Raw genomic sequence first — 13,926 nt, 5'->3', positions numbered from 1 at the left:
AGACCTCTGAAAAATGCCTCCCTTTAAGACCACCCTTTCTAGATATATAAAGATGTGTATTTACAACATTAATAATATATACATACTATGCAAATATACAAAAGCTTGTTGTGAAAAATGAGTTGGAATTTCACAAGAAAAAGGTCACAATTTCACAAGAAAAACTTACGATTTTGGCAGTATTGTAATCAAATGTGTCATTTTACTCAACACAAGTCAAAATTTTAGAAGAAAAACTGAACATTTGTGCAATATTATGATGAAAGTTGGAATTTTACTAAATAACAGTCGCAATTTTACAAGAAAAGCTTATAATTTTGGCAATTTTATGAAAAGAGTCGTAATTTTACTCGACAAAAGCCACAATTTTATAAGAAAACTTAAAAATTTGGGCAATATTATAACAATAATCGGAATTTTACTTGGCAAAAAAATGTCACTATTTACAAGAACAACAAAAAATTGGCAATATTGTGATAAAAGTCAGAATTTTATATGACAAATGTCACTATTTTGCATAAAAAAATTATAATTTTACATAAAAAATGTGCTGCATTTGCACTTGTCAATGTTTACTTCTGTATGCACATTAAATCAACAAAAAAATCCAGACTTTGGAGCAATGTTCACAGACTCTAGTATTTGGCTCTCTATTAGATGCAATGGTTTTCCGTATTGGGACTATGATTTCGGGCCTAACTCGTTCACCGGTCGGTCCTCATATGGAAGGTACTTTTCCTTGTTGATGTCTCAAGAAGGGCAGAAATACAAGAACACACACACACACATACATTTTCTTGTATTTGTTACCTTCTTGAGACCTCTGAAAAATGCCTACCTCTTTAGGACCACCCTTTCTTGATATATAAAGATGTGTATTTACAACATTAATAATTTATACATACTATGCAAATATAAAAAAGCTTGTTGTGAAAAATGAGTTAGAATTTCACAAGAAAAAGGTCACAATTTCACAAGAAAAACTTAGAATTTTGGCAGTGTTATAATAAAAGTCGTCATTTTACTCAACACAAGTCAATATTTTGCAAGAAAAATTGAACATTTGTGCAATATTATGATACAAGTTGGAATTTAGCTGGATAACAGGCGCAATTTTCCAAGAAAAGCTTAACATTTTAACAATTTTATGAAAAGAGTCGTAATTTTATAAGACAACTTTAAAACTTTGGCAATATAATAACCGTACCGTATTCTTCGGACTATAAGTCGCAGTTTTTTTCATAGTTTGGCCGGGCTCCAGTGCGATTTATGTTTTTTTCCTTCTTTATTACGCATTTTCGGCAGGTGCGACATATACTCCGGTGCGACTTATACTCCGAAAAATACGGTAATTGGAATTTTACTTGGCAAAATTATGACAAAAGTCATCATTTTACTCAAAACATTTCACTATTTTACAAGAACAACAAAAACATTTGCAATATTGTGATAAGTCTGAATTTTATATGACAAATGTCCCCATTTTGCATGAAAAAGTATTCATTTTACATAAAAGTAATTTTACGAGAAAATATTGCAATATTAGAGAAACGGAAAGAATATGAGAAATTGTTCCCAATTTTATAAGAAAAAAGTCGATGCACATTAAATCAACAAAAAATCCAGACTTTGGAGCAATGTTCACGGACTCTAGTATTTGGCTCTCTATTAGATGCAATGGTTTTCCGTATTGGGACCATGATTTCGGTCTTAACTTGTTTACCGGTCCTCATATGGAAGGTACTTTTCCTTGTTGACGTCTCAAGAAGGGCAGAAATACAGGAACACACACACACACACACACACACACACACACACACACACACACACACACACACACCCTTGTATTTGTCGCCTTCTTGAGACCTCTGAAAAATGTTTTCCTCTTTAGGACCACCCTTTCTAGATATCTAAAGATGTGTATTTACAACATTAATAATGTATACATACTATGCAAATATAAAAAAGCTTGTTGTGAAAAATGAGTTAGAATTTCACAAGAAAAAGGTCACAATTTCACAAGAAAAACTTAGAATTTTGGCAGTATTATAATAAAAGTCGTCCTTTTACTCAACACAAGTCAAAATTTTACAAGACAAACTGAACATTTGTGCAATATTATGATAAAAGTTGGAATTTAACTGGATAACAGGCGCAATTTTCCAAGAAAAGCTTAACATTTTAACAATTTGATGAAAAGAGTCGTAATTTTATAAGACAACTTTAAAACTTTGGCAATATAATAACAGTACCGTATTTTTCGGACTATAAGTCGCAGTTTTTTTCATAGTTTGGCCGGGCTCCAGTGCGATCTATGTTTTTTTCCTTCTTTATTATGCATTTTCGGCAGGTGCGACTTATACTCCGAAAATTACGCTAATTGGAATTTTACTTGGCAAAATTATGACAAAAGTCATCATTTTACTCAAAACATTTCACTATTTTACAAGAACAACAAAAAAATTGGCAATATTGTGATAAGTCTGAATTTTATATGACAAATGTCCCCATTTTGCATGAAAAAGTATTCATTTTACATAAAAGTAATTTTACGAGAAAATATTGCAATATTAGAGAAACGGAAAGAATATGAGAAATTGTTCCCAGTTTTATAAGAAAAAAGTCGATGCACATTAAATCAACAAAAAATCCAGACTTTGGAGCAATGTTCACGGACTCTAGTAATTGGCTCTCTATTAGATGCAATGGTTTTCCGTATTGGGACCATGATTTCGGTCTTAACTTGTTCACACCTCCTCATATGGAAGGTACTTTTCCTTGTTGACGTCACAAGAAGGGCCGAAATACAGGAACACACACACACACACACACACACACACACACTCACGTATTTGTCACCTTCTTGAGACCTCTGAAAAATGGTTTCCTCTTTAGGACCACCCTTTCTAGATATATAAAGATGTGTATTTACAACATTAATAATTTATACATACTATGCAAATATAAAAAAGCTTGTTGTGAAAAAAGAGTTAGAATTTCACAAGGAAAAGGTCACAATTTCACAAGAAAAACTTAGAATTTTGGCAGTGTTATAATAAAAGTCGTCATTTTGCTCAACAAAGGTCAATATTTTGCAAGAAAAACTGAACATTTGTGCAATATTGTGATAAAAGTTGGAATTTAACTGGATAACAGGCGCAATTTTCCAAGAAAAGCTTAACATTTTAACAATTTTATGAAAAGAGTCGTAATTTTATAAGGCAACTTTAAAACTTTGGCAATATAATAACAGTACCGTATTTTTCGGACTATAAGTCACAGTTTTTTTTCATAGTTTGGCCGGGCTCCAGTGCGATTTATGTTTTTTTCCTTCTTTATTATGCATTTTCGGCAGGTGCGACTTATACTCCGAAAAATACGGTAATTGGAATTTTACTTGGCAAAATTATGACAAAAGTCATCATTTTACTCAAAACATTTCACTCTTTTACAAGAACAAAAAAAAAGTGCAATATTGTGATACAAGTCTGAATTTTATATGACAAATGTCCCCATTTTGCATGAAAAAGTATTCATTTTACATAAAAGTAATTTTACGAGAAAATATTGCAATATTGGAGAAACGGAAAGAATATGATAAATTGTTCCCAATTTTATAAGAAAAAAGTCGATGCACATTAAATCAACAAAAAATCCAGACTTTGGAGCAATGTTCACGGACTCTAGTAATTGGCTCTCTATTAGATGCAATGGTTTTCCGTACTGGGACCATGACTTATGTCCTAACTTGTTCACTGGTCCTCATATGGAAGGTACTTTTCCTTGTTGACGTCTCAAGAAGGGCAGAAATACAGGAACACACACACACACACACACACACACACACCCTTGTATTTGTCACCTTCTTGAGACCTCTGAAAAATGGTCCTCATATGGAAGGTACTTTTCCTTCTTCACGTCTCAAGAAGGGCAGAAATACAGGAACACACTCACACACACACGCACGCACACACACACACACACACACACACACCCTTGTATTTGTCGCCTTCTTGAGACCTCTGAAAAATGTTTTCCTCTTTAGGACCACCCTTTCTAGATATATAAAGATGTGTATTTACAACATTAATAATTTATAAATACTATGCAAATATAAAAAAGCTTGTTGTGAAAAATGAGTTAGAATTTCACAAGAAAAAGGTCACAATTTCACAAGAAAAACTTAGAATTGTGTTATAATAAAAGTCATCATTTTGCTCAACAAAGGTCAATATTTTGTAAGAAAAACTGAACATTTGTGCAATATTGTGATAAAAGTTTGAATTTAACTGGATAACAGGCGCAATTTTCCAAGAAAAGCTTAACATTTTAACAATTTTATGAAAAGAGTCGTAATTTTATAAGACAACTTTAAAACTTTGGCAATAAAATAACAGTACCGTATTTTTCGGACTATAAGTCGCAGTTTTTTTTCATAGTTTGGCCGGGCTCCAGTGCGATTTATATGTTTTTTTCCTTCTTTATTATGCATTTTCGGCAGGTGCGACTTATACTCCGGTGCGACTTATACTCCGAAAAATACGGTAATTGGAATTTTACTTGGCAAAATTATGACAAAAGTTATCATTTTACTCAAAACATTTCACTATTTTACAAGAACAACAAAAACATTTGCAATATTGTGATAAGTCTGAATTTTATATGACAAATGTCCCCATTTTGCATGAAAAAGTATTCATTTTACATAAAAGTAATTTTACGAGAAAATATTATATGAGAAATTGTTCCCAGTTTTATAAGAAAAAAGTCTATGCACATTAAATCAACAAAAAATCCAGACTTTGGAGCAATGTTCACGGACTCTAGTAATTGGCTCTCTATTAGATGCAATGGTTTTCCGTATTGGGACCATGATTTCGGTCTTAACTTGTTCACCGGTCCTCATATGGAAGGTACTTTTCTTTGTTGACGTCTCAAGAAGGGCAGAAATACAGGAACACACACACACACACCCTTATATTTGTCGCCTTCTTGAGACCTCTGAAAAATGGTTTCCTCTTTAGGACCACCCTTTCTAGATATATAAAGATGTGTATTTACAACATTAATAATGTATACATACTATGCAAATATAAAAAAGTTTGTTGTGAAAAATGAGTTAGAATTTCACAAGAAAAAGGTCACAATTTCACAAGAAAAACTTAGAATTTTGGCAGTATTATAATAAAAGTCGTCCTTTTACTCAACACAAGTCAAAATTTTACAACAAAAACTGAACATTTGTGCAATGTTATGATAAAAGCTGGAATTTAACTGGATAACAGGCGCAATTTTCCAAGAAAAGCTTAACATTTTAACAATTTTATGAAAAGAGTCGTTATTTTACTCGACAAGTCACCATTTTATAAGACAACTTTAAAACTTTGGCAATATAACAATAATCGGAATTTTACTTGCCAAAATTATGACAAAAGTCATCATTTTACTCAAAATATTTCACTATTTTACAAGAACAACAAAAAAAAAGTGCAATATTGTGATACAAGTCTGAATTTTATATGACAAAAGTCCCCATTTTGCATTAAAAAGTATTCATTTTACATACAAATAATTTTACGAGAAAATATTGCAATATTAGAGAAACGGAAAGAATATGAGAAATTGTTCCCAATTTTATAAGAAAAAAGTCGATGCACATTAAATCAACAAAAAATCCAGACTTTGGAGCAATGTTCACGGACTCTAGTAATTGGCTCTCTATTAGATGCAATGGTTTTTCGTATTGGGACCATGATTTCGGTCTTAACTTGTTCACCGGTCCTCATATGGAAGGTACTTTTCCTTGTTGACGTCTCAAGAAGGGCAGAAATACAGGAACACACACACACACACACACACACACACACACACACACACACACACACACACACACACACACCCTTGTATTTGTCGCCTTCTTGAGACCTCTGAAAAATGGTTTCCTCTTTAGGACCACCCTTTCTAGATATCTAAAGATGTGTATTTACAACATTAATAATTTATACATACTATGCAAATATAAAAAAGCTTGTTGTGGAAAAATGAGTTAGAATTTCACAAGAAAAAGGTCACAATTTCACAAGAAAAACTTAGAATTTTGGCAGTATTATAATAAAAGTCGTTCTTTTACTCAACATAAGTCAAAATTTTACAAGAAAAACTGAACGTGTGCAATATTATGATAAAAGTTGGAATTTAACTGGATAACAGGCGCAATTTTCCAAGAAAAGCTTAATATTTTGACAATTTTATGAAAAGAGTCGTAATTTTATAAGACAACTTTAAAACTTTGGCAATATAATAACAGTACCGTATTTTTCGGACTATAAGTCGCAGTTTTTTTCATAGTTTGGCCGGGCTCCAGTGCGATTTATGTTTTTTTCCTTCTTTATTATGCATTTTCGGCAGGTGCGACTTATACTCCGGTGCAACTTATACCCCGAAAAATACGGTAATTGGGATTTTACTTGGCAAAATTATGACAAAAGTCATCATTTTACTCAAAACATTTCACTATTTTACAAGAACAACAAAAACATTTGCAATATTGTGATAAGTCTGAATTTTATATGACAAATGTCTCCATTTTGCATGAAAAAGTATTCATTTTACATAAAAGTAATTTTACGAGAAAATATTGCAATATTAGAGAAGCGGAAAGAATATGAGAAATTGTTCCCAATTTTATAAGAAAAAAGTAGATGCACATTAAATCAACAAAAAAATCCAGACTTTGGAGCAATGTTCACGGACTCTAGTAATTTGCTCTCTATTAGATGCAATGGTTTTTCGTATTGGGACCATGATTTCGGTCTTAACTTGTTCACCGGTCCTCATATGGAAGGTACTTTTCCTTGTTGACGTCTCAAGAAGGGCAGAAATACAGGAACACACACACACACACACACACACACACACACACACACCCTTGTATTTGTCGCCTTCTTGAGACCTCTGAAAAATGGTTTCCTCTTTAGGACCACCCTTTCTAGATATCTAAAGATGTGTATTTACAACATTAATAATTTATACATACCATGCAAATATAAAAAAGCTTGTTGTGGAAAAATGAGTTAGAATTTCACAAGAAAAAGGTCACAATTTCACAAGAAAAACTTAGAATTTTGGCAGTATTATAATAAAAGTCGTTCTTTTACTCAACATAAGTCAAAATTTTACAAGAAAAACTGAACGTGTGCAATATTATGATAAAAGTTGGAATTTAACTGGATAACAGGCGCAATTTTCCAAGAAAAGCTTAATATTTTGACAATTTTATGAAAAGAGTCGTAATTTTATAAGACAACTTTAAAACTTTGGCAATATAATAACAGTACCGTATTTTTCGGACTATAAGTCGCAGTTTTTTTCATAGTTTGGCCGGGCTCCAGTGCGATTTATGTTTTTTTCCTTCTTTATTACGCATTTTCGGCAGGTGCGACATATACTCCGGTGCGACTTATACTCCGAAAAATACGGTAATTGGAATTTTACTTGGCAAAATTATGACAAAAGTCATCATTTTACTCAAAACATTTCACTATTTTACAAGAACAACAAAAACATTTGCAATATTGTGATAAGTCTGAATTTTATATGACAAATGTCCCCATTTTGCATGAAAAAGTATTCATTTTACATAAAGGTAATTTTACGAGAAAATATTGCAATATTAGAGAAACGGAAAGAATATGAGAAATTGTTCCCAATTTTATAAGAAAAAAGTCGATGCACATTAAATCAACAAAAAATCCAGACTTTGGAGCAATGTTCACGGACTCTAGTATTTGGCTCTCTATTAGATGCAATGGTTTTCCGTATTGGGACCATGATTTCGGTCTTAACTTGTTCACCGGTCCTCATATGGAAGGTACTTTTCCTTGTTGACGTCTCAAGAAGGGCAGAAATACAGGAACACACACACACACACACACACCCTTGTATTTGTCGCCTTCTTGAGACCTCTGAAAAATGTTTTCCTCTTTAGGACCACCCTTTCTAGATATCTAAAGATGTGTATTTACAACATTAATAATTTATACATACTATGCAAATATAAAAAAGCTTGTTGTGAAAAATGAGTTAGAATTTCACAAGAAAAAGGTCACAATTTCACAAGAAAAACTTAGAATTTTGGCAGTGTTATAATAAAAGTCGTCATTTTACTCAACACAAGTCAATATTTTGCAAGAAAAATTGAACATTTGTGCAATATTATGATAAAAGTTGGAATTTAGCTGGATAACAGGCGCAATTTTCCAAGAAAAGCTTAACATTTTAACAATTTTATGAAAAGAGTCGTAATTTTATAAGACAACTTTAAAACTTTGGCAATATAATAACCGTACCGTATTCTTCGGACTATAAGTCGCAGTTTTTTTCATAGTTTGGCCGGGCTCTAGTGCGATTTATGTTTTTTTCCTTCTTTATTACGCATTTTCGGCAGGTGCGACATATACTCCGGTGCGACTTATACTCCGAAAAATACGGTAATTGGAATTTTACTTGGCAAAATTATGACAAAAGTCATCATTTTACTCAAAACATTTCACTATTTTACAAGAACAACAAAAACATTTGCAATATTGTGATAAGTCTGAATTTTATATGACAAATGTCCCCATTTTGCATGAAAAAGTATTCATTTTATATAAAAGTAATTTTACGAGAAAATATTGCAATATTAGAGAAACGGAAAGAATATGAGAAATTGTTCCCAATTTTATAAGAAAAAAGTCGATGCACATTAAATCAACAAAAAAATCCAGACTTTGGAGCAATGTTCACGGACTCTAGTATTTGGCTCTCTATTAGATGCAATGGTTTTCCGTATTGGGACCATGATTTCGGTCTTAACTTGTTTACCGGTCCTCATATGGAAGGTACTTTTCCTTGTTGACGTCTCAAGAAGGGCAGAAATACAGGAACACACACACACACACACACACACACACACACACACTCACGTATTTGTCGCCTTCTTGAGACCTCTGAAAAATGTTTTCCTCTTTAGGACCACCCTTTCTAGATATCTAAAGATGTGTATTTACAACATTAATAATGTATACATACTATGCAAATATAAAAAAGCTTGTTGTGAAAAATGAGTTAGAATTTCACAAGAAAAAGGTCACAATTTCACAAGAAAAACTTAGAATTTTGGCAGTATTATAATAAAAGTCGTCCTTTTACTCAACACAAGTCAAAATTTTACAAGACAAACTGAACATTTGTGCAATATTATGATAAAAGTTGGAATTTAACTGGATAACAGGCGCAATTTTCCAAGAAAAGCTTAACATTTTAACAATTTGATGAAAAGAGTCGTAATTTTATAAGACAACTTTAAAACTTTGGCAATATAATAACAGTACCGTATTTTTCGGACTATAAGTCGCAGTTTTTTTCATAGTTTGGCCGGGCTCCAGTGCGATTTATGTTTTTTTCCTTCTTTATTATGCATTTTCGGCAGGTGCGACTTATACTCCGAAAAATACGGTAATTGGAATTTTACTTGGCAAAATTATGACAAAAGTCATCATTTTACTCAAAACATTTCACTCTTTTACAAGAACAAAAAAAAAGTGCAATATTGTGATACAAGTCTGAATTTTATATGACAAATGTCCCCATTTTGCATGAAAAAGTATTCATTTTACATAAAAGTAATTTTACGAGAAAATATTGCAATATTGGAGAAACGGAAAGAATATGAGAAATTGTTCCCAATTTTATAAGAAAAAAGTCGATGCACATTAAATCAACAAAAAATCCAGACTTTGGAGCAATGTTCACGGACTCTAGTAATTGGCTCTCTATTAGATGCAATGGTTTTCCGTACTGGGACCATGACTTATGTCCTAACTTGTTCACTGGTCCTCATATGGAAGGTACTTTTCCTTGTTGACGTCTCAAGAAGGGCAGAAATACAGGAACACACACACACACACACACACACACACCCTTGTATTTGTCACCTTCTTGAGACCTCTGAAAAATGGTCCTCATATGGAAGGTACTTTTCCTTCTTCACGTCTCAAGAAGGGCAGAAATACAGGAACACACTCACACACACACACACACACACGCACACACACACACACACACACACACACACCCTTGTATTTGTCGCCTTCTTGAGACCTCTGAAAAATGTTTTCCTCTTTAGGACCACCCTTTCTAGATATATAAAGATGTGTATTTACAACATTAATAATTTATAAATACTATGCAAATATAAAAAAGCTTGTTGTGAAAAATGAGTTAGAATTTCACAAGAAAAAGGTCACAATTTCACAAGAAAAACTTAGAATTGTGTTATAATAAAAGTCATCATTTTGCTCAACAAAGGTCAATATTTTGTAAGAAAAACTGAACATTTGTGCAATATTGTGATAAAAGTTTGAATTTAACTGGATAACAGGCGCAATTTTCCAAGAAAAGCTTAACATTTTAACAATTTTATGAAAAGAGTCGTAATTTTATAAGACAACTTTAAAACTTTGGCAATAAAATAACAGTACCGTATTTTTCGGACTATAAGTCGCAGTTTTTTTTCATAGTTTGGCCGGGCTCCAGTGCGATTTATATGTTTTTTTCCTTCTTTATTATGCATTTTCGGCAGGTGCGACTTATACTCCGGTGCGACTTATACTCCGAAAAATACGGTAATTGGAATTTTACTTGGCAAAATTATGACAAAAGTTATCATTTTACTCAAAACATTTCACTATTTTACAAGAACAACAAAAACATTTGCAATATTGTGATAAGTCTGAATTTTATATGACAAATGTCCCCATTTTGCATGAAAAAGTATTCATTTTACATAAAAGTAATTTTACGAGAAAATATTATATGAGAAATTGTTCCCAGTTTTATAAGAAAAAAGTCTATGCACATTAAATCAACAAAAAATCCAGACTTTGGAGCAATGTTCACGGACTCTAGTAATTGGCTCTCTATTAGATGCAATGGTTTTCCGTATTGGGACCATGATTTCGGTCTTAACTTGTTCACCGGTCCTCATATGGAAGGTACTTTTCTTTGTTGACGTCTCAAGAAGGGCAGAAATACAGGAACACACACACACACACCCTTATATTTGTCGCCTTCTTGAGACCTCTGAAAAATGGTTTCCTCTTTAGGACCACCCTTTCTAGATATATAAAGATGTGTATTTACAACATTAATAATGTATACATACTATGCAAATATAAAAAAGTTTGTTGTGAAAAATGAGTTAGAATTTCACAAGAAAAAGGTCACAATTTCACAAGAAAAACTTAGAATTTTGGCAGTATTATAATAAAAGTCGTCCTTTTACTCAACACAAGTCAAAATTTTACAACAAAAACTGAACATTTGTGCAATGTTATGATAAAAGCTGGAATTTAACTGGATAACAGGCGCAATTTTCCAAGAAAAGCTTAACATTTTAACAATTTTATGAAAAGAGTCGTTATTTTACTCGACAAGTCACCATTTTATAAGACAACTTTAAAACTTTGGCAATATAACAATAATCGGAATTTTACTTGCCAAAATTATGACAAAAGTCATCATTTTACTCAAAATATTTCACTATTTTACAAGAACAACAAAAAAAAAGTGCAATATTGTGATACAAGTCTGAATTTTATATGACAAAAGTCCCCATTTTGCATTAAAAAGTATTCATTTTACATACAAATAATTTTACGAGAAAATATTGCAATATTAGAGAAACGGAAAGAATATGAGAAATTGTTCCCAATTTTATAAGAAAAAAGTCGATGCACATTAAATCAACAAAAAATCCAGACTTTGGAGCAATGTTCACGGACTCTAGTAATTGGCTCTCTATTAGATGCAATGGTTTTTCGTATTGGGACCATGATTTCGGTCTTAACTTGTTCACCGGTCCTCATATGGAAGGTACTTTTCCTTGTTGACGTCTCAAGAAGGGCAGAAATACAGGAACACACACACACACACACACACACACACACACACACACACACACACACACACACACACACACACACACCCTTGTATTTGTCGCCTTCTTGAGACCTCTGAAAAATGGTTTCCTCTTTAGGACCACCCTTTCTAGATATCTAAAGATGTGTATTTACAACATTAATAATTTATACATACTATGCAAATATAAAAAAGCTTGTTGTGGAAAAATGAGTTAGAATTTCACAAGAAAAAGGTCACAATTTCACAAGAAAAACTTAGAATTTTGGCAGTATTATAATAAAAGTCGTTCTTTTACTCAACATAAGTCAAAATTTTACAAGAAAAACTGAACGTGTGCAATATTATGATAAAAGTTGGAATTTAACTGGATAACAGGCGCAATTTTCCAAGAAAAGCTTAATATTTTGACAATTTTATGAAAAGAGTCGTAATTTTATAAGACAACTTTAAAACTTTGGCAATATAATAACAGTACCGTATTTTTCGGACTATAAGTCGCAGTTTTTTTCATAGTTTGGCCGGGCTCCAGTGCGATTTATGTTTTTTTCCTTCTTTATTATGCATTTTCGGCAGGTGCGACTTATACTCCGGTGCAACTTATACCCCGAAAAATACGGTAATTGGGATTTTACTTGGCAAAATTATGACAAAAGTCATCATTTTACTCAAAACATTTCACTATTTTACAAGAACAACAAAAACATTTGCAATATTGTGATAAGTCTGAATTTTATATGACAAATGTCTCCATTTTGCATGAAAAAGTATTCATTTTACATAAAAGTAATTTTACGAGAAAATATTGCAATATTAGAGAAGCGGAAAGAATATGAGAAATTGTTCCCAATTTTATAAGAAAAAAGTAGATGCACATTAAATCAACAAAAAAATCCAGACTTTGGAGCAATGTTCACGGACTCTAGTAATTTGCTCTCTATTAGATGCAATGGTTTTTCGTATTGGGACCATGATTTCGGTCTTAACTTGTTCACCGGTCCTCATATGGAAGGTACTTTTCCTTGTTGACGTCTCAAGAAGGGCAGAAATACAGGAACACACACACACACACACACACACACACACACACACACACACACACACACACCCTTGTATTTGTCGCCTTCTTGAGACCTCTGAAAAATGGTTTCCTCTTTAGGACCACCCTTTCTAGATATCTAAAGATGTGTATTTACAACATTAATAATTTATACATACCATGCAAATATAAAAAAGCTTGTTGTGGAAAAATGAGTTAGAATTTCACAAGAAAAAGGTCACAATTTCACAAGAAAAACTTAGAATTTTGGCAGTATTATAATAAAAGTCGTTCTTTTACTCAACATAAGTCAAAATTTTACAAGAAAAACTGAACGTGTGCAATATTATGATAAAAGTTGGAATTTAACTGGATAACAGGCGCAATTTTCCAAGAAAAGCTTAATATTTTGACAATTTTATGAAAAGAGTCGTAATTTTATAAGACAACTTTAAAACTTTGGCAATATAATAACAGTACCGTATTTTTCGGACTATAAGTCGCAGTTTTTTTCATAGTTTGGCCGGGCTCCAGTGCGATTTATGTTTTTTTCCTTCTTTATTATGCATTTTCGGCAGGTGCGACTTATACTCCGGTGCAACTTATACCCCGAAAAATACGGTAATTGGGATTTTACTTGGCAAAATTATGACAAAAGTCATAATTTTACTCAAAACATTTCACTATTTTACAAGAACAACAAAAACATTTGCAATATTGTGATAAGTCTGAATTTTATATGACAAATGTCTCCATTTTGCATGAAAAAGTATTCATTTTACATAAAAGTAATTTTACGAGAAAATATTGCAATATTAGAGAAGCGGAAAGAATATGAGAAATTGTTCCCAATTTTATAAGAAAAAAGTAGATGCACATTAAATCAACAAAAAAATCCAGACTTTGGAGCAATGTTCACGGACTCT

The sequence above is a fragment of the Nerophis lumbriciformis genome, linkage group LG06 (genome assembly GCF_033978685.3).
Source record: "Nerophis lumbriciformis linkage group LG06, RoL_Nlum_v2.1, whole genome shotgun sequence".
NCBI classification, from domain to species: Eukaryota; Metazoa; Chordata; class Actinopteri; order Syngnathiformes; family Syngnathidae; genus Nerophis; species Nerophis lumbriciformis.
This window is presented reverse-complemented; position numbering follows the sequence as displayed.